Consider the following 13,912-nt stretch of genomic DNA (forward strand, 5'->3'; position numbering starts at 1 on the left):
GGGAAGCATCTATCAAAGAGGAGGAGATTGGCTTGAGGGCCCTGGACAAAGACGGTGCCATTTAAGTAGACATTAATGATGCTCTTAGAGGAGTGAAATGGGGCCAGGAGGGTCTCCCACGGGGTACCACCATTAATGTCAGAAGAGGAAAAACGAGAGAGAATAGAGACCATATGGCGAGGTGTATAGGGAGGAAAGCATAGTTTAGAGTGTCATGGATATTTTGTTAGGGTGTGAGAAAGGGAACAAGATGTGTGTAGTAGATGGATTTCACTATCTAAAGGGATATGGTCAGTGTCAGTTGAGTATCCTTGTCGGCAGTGAGAGGAATGGGATCTGTGTAACGGGATAAGCAGCACTGCATTCTTGTCCTCAGCAAATGGATGGTGGGAGAGAGCCATGGTTGAGGATACGGGTGAAGAAGCCGGCATGGTCGTGATCATTGAAAGGGGTAGACAGTGTAGATTTGAACTCTATAAATGTGTGTTCAATGGCGTGAGCAAGTGGAAGGAAGAGACATTTATTTGATCATGGTAGGGGACCATGGAGTCATGCTTGAATTTACGTTTGGTGATAGATGAGGGAGTGGGATGGGAGAGTGAGAGGGGAATAGAGAGGGTAAAGTGAATGAGAGAGTAGTCAGAAGGGCAGGCATCAATTGAAGAAGAAGAGGAAACCAGGGTAGAAGAAAGGCATATGAAATCAAGGGAGTTGCCATGGGTGTGAGTTGAAAGGTTCTGTAGGTTGACTAGTGACTTGTCAAAGAGGGTGGAGTCAAGTTAGAATTGTTGGGCTTTATTGATATTGGAGAGTTGAGGTCACCCATTGTGATGCCAGGGATATAATCTGGGAGTTTTCCAAGGAAGAGGTCAAGATCAGAGAAGGAGAGGTTAGGTGTACTCAGTGAGTAGTAGACTGGGGGCATAGTTTAAGTGGGAAGAGTGAGAAGCAGGACAGAGATATGCTCATGGTGGCACAATCAGTCCATCCTCTAAATGGCCATCTCATAAGGCTTTTTTTTATCCGACTCTGATCAAATAATATATATCTGACCAAAAAGTACCACTGCTCTCGGAACAAGGCCTATTTTGCAATCAAATCACCTATTGAGAGGTTGTTGGCAAACAAAGGTTTCTGAAACACATTGCAGAATGTATCAATGCATAATACATATCAGGTACCACTTGTAAAGAATCTACCATTATTGGCTCATCAACTGTCTCCGAAAAAGCTCCTTTTAATTATTGCTTGGAAGCTACAGATAGGCAACAGGTAATGAGCAATCAGAAGCTACTGGGGCTGGAGAGAGGTAGATGAGTGGAGGGCAACTGCCAGAATAACATGCATGGCAGGAGTTAAACAGTATCACTCTGCTAGGAGTGCTGGTGAACAGCGAGGGGAGGGCTTGCCTGGAAAACAAGCAAGCAGTTTCACCTTTGTCCATGCCCTCTTTCCGTGACTGGCTAGACAATTATGACCTTGCCACATCATTGAAGCGGAAGATAGCCTAACATGCGGGTAGGAAAGACCCAATCAGCAGCTCGAGGATTTGTAGTGGTTTGTGAGGAAGCTTCAGTTCAAGAGGAGGTATCATGGATGGATCCGTGTGACCATATTGCTAGAATGGGCTGGCCCCCATATTGCAGGTGAGTTGTTGGAGGAAAAAGAGTGCTTAGGGAAGTCTAAAACTAGCTTCAGTCATGCAGTAATCTTCTGTGTCTCTTTAAAGCCAGTCATGTCGACAGGATGGGCCGAATCCTGCAGCCCCATGACCTGTTGTGTATTGTGAGGTGATTTCAGGTAAAAGGTAGGTATCCTTAAGTATCTGGGAATAACACAGCTGAAATGGCCAGGCCCCTTTTTTTGGCGGGTGAGTGGTTGAAGGGAAAATGGGGACTGAGGGGGTACGCTACAACTTTCGCTCTATGGCATTTTACGGGTCACCTTAAAGGTAGTAATGTGCTCCAAAAGGGCTCAATACAGCAGATCTATGACCGGTGATGGATTATGGGGTAAGTTTGCTCTGCAGGTATTTTCAATTATTGTTCCATCTTTCAGGTCTCTTTATTACAGCCGGTCAAGTGCATGGAAAGAGCCCAATTATGTGCTCCATGTCTAGCTTGGAATGTGGGGTGGAACTGGGCACCAGCGTAGGCATCATGGAGAATCCAGAAACCAAGCAGGTGGACAACCTGGTCCCCTAGTTGCGGGTGGCAAAGGGGCCTTTGGGAGGCATCAAAAGGTTGAGATGCCTTAATGTCCTCCTTATGAGTGCAACAAGTCGCAGATACAGGAACTGTTGACTGCTGGGCAGGCTTATATTGTGGAGTAAAATCACTTAAGAGTGGAAATGGGGTTCTGTGTGAAGCAGTAGACTCTAAAAGCACTGTAAGAACAGGTAGTAAACTATCCATCCAAGTCCATTCAGGGAACCTAAAATGCACTGTAAAGGCTTCCATTTTATTCTCTTTACCTTACAGTTTACTATAAAACCAAAGAGCACCAGTGGCGAAGTGCAACAATTAGAAAGTGCAAGCTTAAGTCCATAAAGTGCCAGGAATGGCACTTTGTCGGTTAAGAACGCCCTTCTGCAGGAATCAAGGAGCGCTATTTTTTGTCAAAATGCAAAATTACATTACGTGGCTCTTTGTTGGGAATGGGTTCTAGTGACAAAATATGATGGTAAACCCTAAAAGACTAAAAGTCCTTGATACCTACATGGTTTAATTCAACTATCTCTCGAACCTCTTTAGTACTGAGAGAAAAAAGGTGGGTAGTATCATAAGCAACCTACGTGGGAGTGCCCTCAAATGGACCAATCTACTGATGGCAGCAACTGACCCTATGCTATAGAGTTATGTTACCTTTCCTGTGGCTTTTCATGACATGCTCAGGCAAAAAGGTCAGCTCTTAATCTACCGAAGAAGTGTTTGAAGACCTGCAACAGGTGCTTTCTGGCATGTTGACCTGTGTCATACAAGGTCAGGTGGATGACTAGGGCCAAGTTGACCTGATTTGTAATCCTGTTTTATGTCCCTCGTCCCATAAGTATGTAGGGAGTGGTCGAGGGGGAATTTATTTCAAATGGATAACCACCAACATGAGGTCAAGGTAAAGACACATGCTGAATCAACAACTATCTCTCAAATATCAGCAACTATCTCTCGACTATTAGCAAACATCTCTCAACTATCTCTTCATGCCCTCCACCCCTAAGCATCAACAACTTTAATCCCAACTTTAGAGGCCCTTTGTCTGAAAAAGAAAGCGATATCCTTAAGGTTGGTGTCATTAATGTGGAGTAAAAGGTCACTGGGTTTGTCATTGCCCTATTTGTCCACCAAGATGATACTCACAAGATAGACTGGAAGGATATGCAGATAGATAGGAAGGGAGGCCCCAGAGAGAGGAAGGATTCAAGCATAGATAGAAGAGAGGAATACCTAGTAAGCGCAGATAGGAATGAACACAGAGACAGATGGAAAGGATGTATTCATAGATGAAAAGAATGCAAGAATTAGGTAGAAATGGTGGAACAATAGATTTGAAAGATCAATACATAGAAAGGATGGAAGAAGAAGTCGAAAGTAAATATGAATGTATTCCTTGTTTTATATCTTCATCTACTTCCTTTCTTTACTGTGCTCATCTTCATTTCTTCTGCTTTCACTTTTACTTCCCTTCTTGCCCACACCTATCTCCTCTGCTTTGCTATAATTTCATCCTTTGTTGCTCTTCAATGTCGCCTCTTTCCATTCCTCTCGCATTCAGCAGCTCTTCTTTTGATTGCAGTTCTTTTATTTTATAATAGTTTTATTTCATTTTATTTGTAATAACATAATAAATAACCTTTACAATATAGATATCAAATTCATACAAGACATTTTAGTACATAAAAAGGCATTCTTAAAATCAACTAACCATAAAATACACTTGTTATATATCCTCAGGCAGAATTTCACGTCACATTTCTAAATCAAACAAAACTGTAAAATGTATAAATAAAATTTTCAAATTACGAAATTCATCAACCTGATCAAAAATACAATTTCAAAGCACGTAATAAATCAGAGTCAGCAATTCCTACTGATGTTGTATGGAAATTCAGATATCTCTTCGATAGTAGATCTTTGTCGGCAGCATCAACGTCAATCACACTCTTTTTAAAATATTTAATTCTAAAGGAATAAAGTGCAGTGCAATCCATCCATGATCAGGGGATTCACGTTTTCAACCAATTTAACATTTTTACAAAAGCAACATTTAACTTCCCCCAGTTGTATAATTTTTCTGCAGAATAAAATCTCTTTAGTTGCTAGTAAGTTCCAACTAAAATGCAGGATGTGGTCCTATATTCTCGTTAAGAAAATATATTCTTACTAGCCGTTCCTGTCGTAACATACAGCATTCTAGCCTATCTTCAAGGTCAATATCGGTCAGTAATTCATAGGGTCACTTCTGTCCCCCTTCTTAAATATCAGCATTACCACTGATCACTTCCAGGAAGGGGGCGTATGTCTCTGTGACTTTTAATGGTCATTGAAAAGGCTAAACGGATCAGGTGGAATGAGAGGTATGCATAGTATAAGAACAGTATCTAAGTTCCATCGGTCACACTGGCCTCTATGGTGTGTCTTTGTGGATGCGTAATTGTCAACCTGTTTGTTGAAATGATGGCTGTTGTTGAAGTGGGTGCAATTTACCATTTGGACAGAAGAGGGCAACCTAACACTGATAAATTGCATCAGCTGAGTACGGAAACATACCTTAGCGGTGTGTGTGTATATATATATATATGACAAAAAAGAAAGCGGAGAGGGGCGCATTCCAGTTCCCTGCACAGTAAATCTTCTCAGCCACTGGTGTTCTCGTACCGGTTTCTGTGCTCTTCACATCGTCAGTGAGGCAGTCTTAACTTGCAGCTCACAGCAAGTGCAGGTGTTGACAATCAAAGATGATTCTGCTGCAAGCATTTCTGGTAGCTGTAGTCATCATGTTTGCAAGGAACAAGCTCACACCCAATCCCACAGTGGGGAAAGGGATGGAGAATAGCCTACAGTGAGGCACTCCAAAGCAGGGCATGTGTCACCCCGGTGCAGCACCCTATCAGATTCTGTTGAATTTGTTCACATTTACAAAGACATAAATAGCAGATAATGTTGAAGCGCTATACGCGTACTATCAAAAAGCATAAAAACATTTGTGTATGCGAGCCAATGGTACCTTAAGATTTCCCATTTTCAGTGATTTGAAAGCGGATTTGTCCAAATAGCCATCCAAAACGTAAAGGTTAAAAAGGCAGGGAGCCAAAACACATCCCTGCCTCAGACCTGATCGAGTGACTATTCTCTGAGATAATTTCCCCTAATTGTTTAGGCAAAACTGTATCCCTGAATGATTATGTAAACCAACTAGGAGTTTTAGGAGACCTGTGGGAATCGACCACTTTTCCAATTTGGTCTGCAGCAAGTTTCTATCCACAGTATCAAATGCTGTTGTAAGATCTAGAGTTGCAGCATCAATTGGAGTAACACCCTTTTGCCACGCTTGCTCTTGGCCCTCGCCCTCAAAACATATCCATTAGGATATGTTCTGTGTACTTTATGAAAGCCTGTTTGCACTTTCCTGATTCTTCTTGTACTGTGGACCTTTTCTGCCGTTGTGAAGACTGTGAGAACAGTTTGTGACGATCCCTATTGGGCACTACTGTGTTCATCCTGGAGAAAACAAAGGGCTTCTGGGCGATCACCGTCAAGAGAGGGAAAAGCCAGACGCACAAAAACCCAGATTTTATGTATCTGGTAGTCTTCAGAGTATCCAATGTGGTAGACAACCAATCCAAAATAGTATCCACGATAAAGATATCAAGTGGGAGGAACACAAATGGAAATGGGATGGGAAATGAGATTTAAACAAAGGGTTAAGGCAGTATCAGGAAAGGGAGAAAAACAGGAGAGTTTAAGCAGGGCATGAAGTAAAAACACACAGGAAGAGTCTTACCTAAGTTGCAAGCGGTCCCAATCTAACTGTGTTTACGCTGCATCGCCAAAAGTGCTGGTTGACATGACATATAAACACTAGAACCCTGCTCAGCGTTCGAACTGAGCGTGGCGTCTGCCTCAAAGTACGCCTCCAAAGCTGAGACAATGATCATCTAGAGGCAACTGGAGCAACGGTATGCCCCCCATGCTGGAATATCTGAGCCGCCAAGGACGGGAGGAGCGGAAGGCAGTGATTAGACAGGGGCATGAACGTGACCTGTAGGTTCCCAAGTCCTTTCCCAAGGAGAATAACTCTTCCATTCAAATAGATATTCAATGCAGGCACAGTAATACAGAGAGACGCAAACCCAGGTGACTTCATACTCCAATGCCCCGTCCTTCATTACTTCAGTTGGGGGTGGCTTGGGCCTCCTGCCAAAGTGATCAGTGGCACATGGTTTCAACAATGAGATGTGGAATACAGGGTGTATGTGATGCCAAGAAGGAGGAAGCTGCAACTTAAATGCAACAGAATTAATTTGTCATAGGATCGGAAATTGACCATGGTATTTTGGAGACAACTTTGCCAAATGTGTCGGGTAGGTATTTCGTGGATAGCCAAACGTCGGGATTCCTGAATGTTTGTGGTAATCACATTTCTTAGTCTTGGCACTTGCTACATGTAAATTGATGTAGGTGTACTTGTGGTGAGAAGAGATGGAGTTGTGTTAGAATAGTGAGTAAGGTGTCCATGTCTGGATTCCCCTAGTAACTTAGCGTGAGACCCAAAGTTACTTAAATATGCAAATTAACAAGGGGGGCCCTGGGAGTCTTATTCTATTCTTAGAGAGGCACAGCTCTACCTTACTGATGAGGTCCAACCAGACTGAAACACGTGTCTGGGTTGCTGTTGGTACTCTTTTTCCGAGGAGAATTGCCTAGTATTTCGGTGCTGGACTGCGCCAGGGGAGGACAAAGACGGACATGTTTGGGATATTTCTTCTCTGTGAAAGATAGTGAGCTAAAGACTCTGGGTAAGTCTCTCATAACCAGGACTAATGTCTGACAGAGAGACTCCCAGGACACCCCTTGTTAATTTGCATATTTAAGTAACTTTGGGTCTCACCCTAGGTTACTAGGGGAATCCAGACATGGACCCCTTGCTCACTATTGTTGGAGAGGCACAGCTCCACCCTACTGATGAGGTCCAACCAGACCGGAACACGTGTCTGGGTTCCTGTTGGTACTCTTGTTCAGAGGAGAATTGCCGAGCATTGAAGTGCTGGACTGCCCCAGGGCAGGACAAAGACTGATATGTTTGGGATATTTATTCTCTGTGAAAGATAGTGAGCTAAAGACTCTTTGTAGATATCCCGTAACCAGGACTAATGTCTGGCAGAGGGACTCCCAGGACCCCCCTTGTTAATTTGCATATTTAAGTAACTTTGGGTCTCACCCTAAATTACTAGGGGGATCCAGAAGTGGACCACTTGCTCACAATTCTTGGAGAGGCACAGCTCCACCCTACTGATGAGGACCAACAAGACCGAAACACGTGTCTTGGTTGCTGTTGGTACTCTTGTTCAGAGGAGAATTGCCTAGCATTTCGGGGCTGGACTGCCCCAGGGCAGGACAAACACTGATATGTTTGGGATATTTATTCTCTATGAAAGATAGTGAGCTAAAGACTCTGGGTAAGTCTCTCGTAACCGGGACTAATGCCAGACAGAGAGACTCCCAGGATCCCCCTTGTTAATTTGCATTTTTAAGTAACTTTGGGTCTGACCCTAAGTTACTGGGGTAATCCAAACGGGGACGCCTTGCTCACTATTCTTAGAGAGGCACAGCTCCACCCTACTGATGAAGTCCAACCAGACCGAAACACATGTGTGGGGTTGTTTGTTCAGAGGACAATTGCCTAGCATTTCAGTGCTGGACTGCTCCAGGACAAAGACTGATATGTTAGGGATATTTCTTCTCTGTGAAACATAGTGAGCTAAAGACTTTGGGTAAGTCTCTCGTAACCAGGACTAATGTCTGGCAGAGGGACTCTCAGGACCCCCCTTGTTAATTTGTATATTTAAGTAACTTTGGGTCTCACCCTAAGTTACTAGGAGAATCCAGACGTGGACCCCTTGCTCACTATTCTTATAGAGGCACAGGTCCACCCTACTGATGAGGTCCAACCAGACCAAAACACGTGTCTGGGGTTGCTGTTGGTACTCTTGCTCAGGAGATAATTGCCTAGCATTTCCGTGCTGGACTGCCCAAGGGCAGGACAAACACTGATATGTTTGGGATATTTATTCTCTGTGAAAGATAGTGAGCTAAAGACTCTGGGTAAGTCGCTCGTAACCAAGACTAATGTCTGGCAGAGGGACTCTCAGGAACCCCCTTGTTAATTTGTATATTTAAGTAACTTTGGGTCTCACCCTAAGTTACTAGGAGAATCCAGACGTGGATCCCTTGCTCACTATTCTTGGAGAGGCACACCTCCACCCAATTTATGAGGTCCAACCAGACCGAAACACGTGTCTGGGTTGCTGTTGGTACTCTTGTTCAGAGGAGAATTGCCGAGCATTGTGGTGCTGGACTGCCCAAGGGCAGGACAAAGACTGATATGCTTGGGATGTTTATTGTCTGTGAAAGATAATGAACTAAAGACTCTGTGTAAGTATCTCAACCAGGACTAATGTCTGGCAGAGGGACTCCCAGGATCCCCCTTGTTAATTTGCATATTTAAGTAACTTTGGGTCTCACCCTAAGTTACTAGGGGAATCCAGTGTGGACCCCTTGTTCACCATTCTTAGAGAGGCACAGCCCCACCCTACTTATGAGGTCTAACCAGCCCGAAACGTGTGTTGCTGTTGGTACTCTTGTTCAGAGGATAATTGCCTAGCATTTCGGTGCTGGATTGCCCCAGGGCAGGACAAAGACTGATATGTTTGGGATATTTATTCTCTGTGAAAGATAGTGAGCTAAAGACACTTGGTAAGTCTCTCTTAACCAAGACTAATGTCTGGCAGAGGGACTCTCAGGAACCCCTCTTTTTAATTTGCATATTTAAGTAACTTTGGGTCTCACCCTAAGTTACTAGGGGAATCCAGACGTGGACCCCTTGCTCACTATTCCTAGAGAGGCACAGCTCCACCCTACTGATGACGTCCAACCAGACCGAAACACATGTGTGGGGTTGTTTGTTCAGAGGAGAATTGCCTAGCATTTCGGTGCTGGACTGCTCCAGGACAAAGACTGATATGTTAGGGATATTTCTTCTCTGTGAAAGATAGTGAGCTAAAGACTCTGGGTAAGTCTCTCATAACCAGGACTAATGTCTGACAGAGAGACTCCCAGGACACCCCTTGTTAATTTGCATATTTAAGTAACTTTGGGTCTCACCCTAGGTTACTAGGGGAATCCAGACATGGACCCCTTGCTCACTATTGTTGGAGAGGCACAGCTCCACCCTACTGATGAGGTCCAACCAGACCGGAACACGTGTCTGGGTTCCTGTTGGTACTCTTGTTCAGAGGAGAATTGCCGAGCAATGAAGTGCTGGACTGCCCCAGGGCAGGACAAAGACTGATATGTTTGGGATATTTATTCTCTGTGAAAGATAGTGAGCTAAAGACTCTTTGTAGATATCTCGTAACCAGGACTAATGTCTGGCAGAGGGACTCCCAGGACCCCCCTTGTTAATTTGCATATTTAAGTAACTTTGGGTCTCACCCTAAATTACTAGGGGGATCCAGAAGTGGACCACTTGCTCACAATTCTTGGAGAGGCACAGCTCCACCCTACTGATGAGGTCCAACGAGACCGAAACACGTGTCTTGGTTGCTGTTGGTACTCTTGTTCAGAGGAGAATTGCCTAGCATTTCGGGGCTGGACTGCCCCAGGGAAGGACAAACACTGATATGTTTGGGATATTTATTCTCTATGAAAGATAGTGAGCTAAAGACTCTGGGTAAGTCTCTCGTAACCGGGACTAATGCCAGACAGAGAGACTCCCAGGATCCCCCTTGTTAATTTGCATTTTTAAGTAACTTTGGGTCTGACCCTAAGTTACTGGGGTAATCCAAACGGGGACCCCTTGCTCACTATTCTTAGAGAGGCACAGCTCCACCCTACTGAAGACGTCCAACCAGACCGAAACACATGTGTGGGGTTGTTTGTTCAGAGGAGAATTGCCTAGCATTTCGGTGCTGGACTGCTCCAGGACAAAGACTGATATGTTAGGGATATTTCTTCTCTGTGAAACATAGTGAGCTAAAGACTCTGGGTAAGTCTCTCGTAACCAGGACTAATGTCTGGCAGAGGGACTCTCAGGACCCCCCTTGTTAATTAGCATATTTAAGTAACTTTGGGTCTCACCCTAAGTTACTAGGAGAATCCAGACATGGACCCCTTGCTCACTATTCTTATAGAGGCACAGGTCCACCCTACTGATGAGGTCCAACCAGACCAAAACACGTGTCTGGGGTTGCTGTTGGTACTCTTGCTCAGGAGATAATTGCCTAGCATTTCGGTGCTGGACTGCCCCAGGGCAGGACAAACACTGATATGTTTGGGATATTTATTCTCTGTGAAAGATAGTGAGCTAAAGACTCTGGGTAAGTCTTTCGTAACCAAGACTAATGTCTGGCAGAGGGACTCTCAGGAACCCCCTTGTTAATTTGTATATTTAAGTAACTTTGGGTCTCACCCTAAGTTACTAGGAGAATCCAGACGTGGATCCCTTGCTCACTATTCGTAGAGAGAGGCATAGCTCCACCCTACTGATGAGGTCCAACCAGACCAAAACCCATGTCTGGGGTTGCTGTTGGTACTCTTGTTCAAAGGAGAATTGCCTAGCATTTTGGTGCTGGACTGCCCCAGGGCAGGACAAAGAGTGATATGTTTGGGATATTTCTTCTCTGTGAAAGATAGTGAGCTAATGACTCTGGGTAAGTCGCTCGTAACCAGGACTCATGTCTGGCAGAGGGACTCCCAGGACCCCCCTGTTAATTTGCATATTTACGTAACTTTGGGTCTCACCCTTAGTTACTAGGGGAATCTAGACGTGGATTGCTTGCTCACTATTCTTGGAGAGGCACACCTCCACCCAATTTATGAGGTCCAACCAGACCGAAACACGTGTCTGGGTTGCTGTTGGTACTCTTGTTCAGAGGAGAATTGTCGAGCATTGTGGTGCTGGACTGCCCAAGGGCAGGACAAAGACTGATATGCTTGGGATGTTTATTGTCTGTGAAAGATAATGAACTAAAGACTCTGTGTAAGTATCTCAACCAGGACTAATGTCTGGCAGAGGGACTCCCAGGATCCCCCTTGTTAATTTGCATATTTAAGTAACTTTGGGTCTCACCCTAAGTTACTAGGGGAATCCAGTGTGGACCCCTTGTTCACCATTCTTAGAGAGGCACAGCCCCACCCTACTTATGAGGTCCAACCAGCCCGAAACCTGTGTTGCTGTTGGTACTCTTGTTCAGAGGATAATTGCCTAGCATTTCGGTGCTGGATTGCCCCATGGCAGGACAAAGACTGATATGTTTGGGATATTTATTCTCTGTGAAAGATAGTGAGCTAAAGACACTTGGTAAGTCTCTCTTAACCAAGACTAATGTCTGGCAGAGGGACTCTCAGGACCCCCTCTTTTTAATTTGCATATTTAAGTAACTTTGGGTCTCACCCTAAGTTACTAGGGGAATCCAGACGTGGACCCCTTGCTCACTATTCCTAGAGAGGCATAGCTCCACCCTACTGATGAGGTCCAACCAGACCAAAACACGTGTCTGTGTCATTTCGGTGCTGGACTGCCCCAGGGCAGGACAAAGACTGATATGTTTGGGATATTTCTTCTCTGTGAAAGATAGTGAGCTAAAGACTCTGTGTAAGTCTCTCGTAACCAGGACTAATGTCTGGGAGAGGGACTCCCAGAACCCCCTTGTTAATTTGCATATTTAAGTAACTTTGGGTCTCACCCTAAGTTACTAGGGGAATCCAGACGTGGACTGCTTGCTCACTATTCTTAGAGAGGCACAGCTCCACCCTACTGATGAGGCTGTTACGCTCACTTGGAATCCACAGGGACGCCACCCAGCCCTGGTTGGGTGATTTGCACTCTCGAACCCTCTCCCGGTCCCTTGGTAAGGCCTCTGGTTAAAGATGGGTCTGCAATATGGGAGAGCTGGATTCAATACCAGATTGTCTTTATCTTTTCCCACCTGCCTTGGCCTCAACTCCTTCCTCCCCCTTGGGCCCTCTCCTCACCTTAATATTGTAAAAGGTGGATTCTCCGGCCTGCTCCTCGTTCAGGGGCGCGTAGATGTGGGGGGGCGAGCAGCAACCAAGTTACTTCACTGGTGCCAGCCCCCCTGTGGGAATCCAGGCCTGCTGCGAGTCCGTTGGTTTGCTGCTTTACAGCCTTTATATGCAGTTCTTATGTTCCTCTTAGTTCGAATAATAATGTCTTGCTTCTTTTCTTTTAAGTATGGGAAGGTATTTTGGTGTTGTCATGCAGTTTGAAGATGAGCATGGGCCGGTAGGCGAAAGCGCAGTGTGCGCGATGCTGTCCGGTGAGTAATGCGCGATGTGCAGCACTGTTTTGCCTTTTATATTGCTAACCTGTGTCTTTTCTCTCCTTGCAGGTTGCAATGTTCCTCGCCAGCGCCGTAATGTTCCAGCGATGATACTGACCAGGAGATGACTAGCCAGGTAAGAATTGTGTGGCTTTCTTCATTCGGGAGGAAACGTGAGTAAACACTTACTAATGCTGTCTTTCTTTGTCCTCTTTCCAGGTTATGTTATTCCAGGATTCATGCGGTGCCGGAAGATGGAGTTTGTACCTTCAGGTGAGTGGAACTGAAGTTGGTGATGGATTCAAGACAGGATACTGTTCCAGGTAAGTTTCGTAGTGTTCTTTCTCTCTCTGCCGGTCCTTGGTTTCAAGTAAGCTGGCATCAAAGAACTGGACACGGTGAGCGTTACGCTGCCCACAGCAGAATAACGTAAAGCATGCCCTGCTGTTTGGGTGCAGTTTAAATAGTCTCAGGTAAAGTAGTCCAGGTAAAATAGTCTCAGGCCTGCCACATCCAAAGTAGTCCAGGTAAAGTAGTCCCAGGCCTGCCACACCCAAAAGACCAGACCGCATAGCTCAGTACCTTGTAACTGAGCTATGTGTGTGCCTCCATGTTGGCTGAACCCCCCCCCAAGTTAAATAATCCCAAGTAAATAGTCCCATTCTAATGTTGGTCTTCATGATGGTTATGAACCTGGCGCCAAAGGTGCTAGGACTGACTCCAAGAGAGTTTTGGATGAGGTTTTAAGGCCTTTGACCTGGCCCTAACTGGAAGGCTGACTTGCCAGTGAGGGCCAGGGGCAAGGGTCATGACAGAGGTCCAACCAGACCGAAACACGTGTCTGGGTTGCTGTTGGTACTCTTGTTCAGAGGAGAATTGCCTAGCATTTTGGTGCTGGACTGCCCCAGGGCAGGACAAAGAGTGATATGTTTGGGATATTTCTTCTCTGTGAAAGATAGTGAGCTAATGACTCTGGGTAAGTCGCTCGTAACCAGGACTCATGTCTGGCAGAGGGACTCCCAGGACCCCCCTGTTAATTTGCATATTTACGTAACTTTGGGTCTCACCCTAAGTTACTAGGGGAATCTAGACGTGGATTGCTTGCTCACTATTCTTGGAGAGGCACACCTCCACCCAATTTATGAGGTCCAACCAGACCGAAACACGTGTCTGGGTTGCTGTTGGTACTCTTGTTCAGAGGAGAATTGCCGAGCATTGTGGTGCTGGACTGCCCAAGGGCAGGACAAAGACTGATATGCTTGGGATGTTTATTGTCTGTGAAAGATAATGAACTAAAGACTCTGTGTAAGTATCTCAACCAGGACTAATGTCTGGCAGAGGGACTCCCAGGAT

This window comes from Ambystoma mexicanum, chromosome 2p (genome assembly GCF_040938575.1).
Source record: "Ambystoma mexicanum isolate Mex_15411 chromosome 2p, UKY_AmexF1_1, whole genome shotgun sequence".
In the NCBI taxonomy this organism is placed as follows: Eukaryota; Metazoa; Chordata; class Amphibia; order Caudata; family Ambystomatidae; genus Ambystoma; species Ambystoma mexicanum.